Here is a 3,000-nt window from a genome sequence, read left to right on the forward strand (position 1 = left end):
GGCACTGGGGGAGATAGGAATAGGAATAGCAGGAGCCTCGGGTCCACTGCGCCAGGCTCATCTGATTGTTACTTTGGTGGTTTCTTCCACATTGATGCCTCAAAGGACTGTCCATCGATGGCCCTGTCAGACACTGAGGACTAAAAGTGAGGACTAAAAGTGATGTTAATAGTAGCTACCATAACCTGAGGACCTATTATTTGCCAGCACACACACACGTGAAAGGGGCACTGTCTGGGGGGTAAGATAATCTGACTAGTTCTGATTCTGCCACTGAGTTCCTGGGACCTGAGGGGCATGGCCGATTGCTAGCCGAGTCCCCGGAGTGAGTGACGGGCCTGTGGGTCATCCCTGCCCTTTCCTGGGCCGGTTTCCTCATCGCCTAAGACTCCCTAAGGCACCACCCTGACCCCCAGAGCCACATTCGGGTGGAAGCACTTGGGAAGGTTATTTTAGGTCAACTCGCCTGGGTCGTGGGTGTCCTGACAGTTGGTTAAACATTATTCTGGGTGTGTCTGTGAGGGCGTTTCTGGGGGAGATGAACATTTGGCTTAGCAGACTGAGTAAGGCAGAATGCCCCCCTCCCGCCCCCGGCGATGTGAGCAGCCTCATCCGGAGGGTTGACTAGACAATAGGCTGAACTGAGCAGGGAGATTTCATCCTCTGCCTGCCGGGCTTGGGCTGGGATGTCAGTCTCCTGCCTTCAGATCCAGACTGGAACTAATGCCATCGGCTCTCCTGGGTCTCCAGTTGGTAGATCTTGTGTTCATTCCGCCTCCATAACCTTATGAGCCAATTCCTTGCAATGAATCTTTCTCTCTTTCTCCCCCCGCCCCACCCCAGTATACATGTGTGCATACAGAGGGAGACACCCCCTTGGCTCTGTTTCTGGGGCGAACCCTGCTACAGTGGTCATTCCCATCTGTGCCTGATTCCTGGGCAATGTCCCGTTAGTATACTGCAGCACTCCCTGCCTCTCCTCAACAGGCAGCAAGCACTATTGATTTAGCCTTGGCCAGTTCTTACATTTTGTAAAATACAAGCCCCTCTCAGGGAGGGGAGATTCCTCCAGGCCAGGCGGAGTTGGCAAGGCACCATCCTGCTTCTCTGTAGCAAGCTGGGTCCACCCCCGGGTCACCTGGCCTCCCCCTCCCACCCCCCCTCCCCCTGGTGCCACCCACGAAGGTCCAGCCTCGGGCAGTGCCACTGGCTGGAAAGTCACTTGCAGAAGGGCTCACCGTTTCTATTCAGAGGCCTGGGGTGGTAAAAGGTATTAAGATTACTAAAATCAGCAAAACAGCCAGGGTCCCTGACAGCCTGCTGTGAGTCAGGCTCCGAGCTACACGCTCACCCCACTTACCTTGATCACCTGTCTCCCGGCTGCACTGCTCCCACAGGTGAGACTCAGCGAGGTCGCGTGGCCCATGGGTGGATGTGCCAGACGCTGGAACCAGAACCCCAATCCTGTTCACCCTTCCCGGCACCATGCCCTCTGGGGATAGGGGACCCTCATCAGCTGGGTGCATCCTGACTGGCCAGTCATGGTCACCTCACATTCCCGGCCAAGGCACTGAGAAGTGGTGGGCAGGGAGCACAGGAGAATTTTGGAAATTTCTCCCCTTTAAGGAAGAACAGAGGACAGGCTGCTTCTCGTCCTACCTGTGGAAGGCTCCCGTGTCAGCCTTCACTGCCCTGCACGGTGACAGCCCTGCGGGGACCCCAAGGATTCAAGTGCGAGCACAGAAGCTGCCCGTGAGTCCGGGGGCAGGGCGGTGGGGAAGGCGGAAGGAACCTGGACATCCTTAGCGACGCCCCCAGCTGCCGCATTAGTCTCGGCACATGGTGGAAACATCCTTATGGTTGAAGCCCCCTCTGCTGGGTTTTCTGATTCTGAGACCAGAGCATCCTGATGGCCACAGGCTGAGAAACCAGGCCTGCCCTCATGGTCCCGTGCTGGTACCCCTGATCCCCGCTCTGTCCTCGCTGGGGACGTGCGGTCCTGCTACCTTGCTGATTAAACCATGGGGTTGGCGGGGGAGCCGGGGGAGGGGGGTGGATGCAGGCAGAAGTCTGACAGTCAAACCTGCCAAGAACTGTCATCTTTCATTTCCACAAATATTTCTTGGCATTAGGCAGATATTGAAGAACAGTGTGCACAAGATTTATAGACACAGTAACGGCTACGTGGATACAGAAGGGGCCAAGTTTACAAAGAGCAGCAGGACCTGCCGAACGCACCTGTTCTGGAGAGCGCGGAGCGCGCGGAGGCCGAGCACGGAGAGCGCGGAGAGTGCGGAGGCCGCGGCAGCACAACCGGGCCTCCCGATCCCACACAAAACTCAGACATGCCGTTTATTTGGTCATTTTAATACAGGAAATGCCAGACCAATCAACAGGGAGGACAAACCTTACAGAGATGCTGCGTTCACTACGCGGACGGGAGGGTCTCCACGGCCCTGGGCACGCATGCACGTCCTTTTGAAAAGGGCAGGTTGAGGGCATAAATACCACAAAATAACCAGGCTCGGAGGGATCACAGGCCACGAGGGAACCACGCTTCAAAGGCAATCGAGGCATTAAATACAGGACCTACACATTACATTTCACTTCACCATACGTATAACTTATATATTAAAAGGAGACCACAGTATATATACGTGCAAGCGGCTTTGGTCAGAGAAAACGAGCCGAGCTGGGTGGAGCCATGCACGGGACGGCCTGCCCGTCTACTCTCCCTCTGTTCTTGTCCCCAGTTTTCCTGCGATCACAAAATCAGCTGGCCTTGGCGCAATCTTAGAAAGTCCCACGGGGATCCTCGGGGTGTTCTCTGGGCTCCCTGCGGGCAGGGAGGTGCCCCAGAAGCGAGGACACCGTGAGCCCTGGGAGTAACCAGATGCCAGGGAGTTCGCCCTGGAGGGACTGGGGAGGGGGCGGGAGGAGGCCAGGTGAGGAGGGAGGCGTGGCCACCAAGCCGGCAGATGCGTGTTGCCTGGCCGCCCC

This window comes from Lipotes vexillifer, unplaced genomic scaffold (assembly GCF_000442215.2).
Source record: "Lipotes vexillifer unplaced genomic scaffold, Lipotes_vexillifer_v1.1 scaffold390, whole genome shotgun sequence".
Taxonomy (NCBI): domain Eukaryota; kingdom Metazoa; phylum Chordata; class Mammalia; order Artiodactyla; family Lipotidae; genus Lipotes; species Lipotes vexillifer.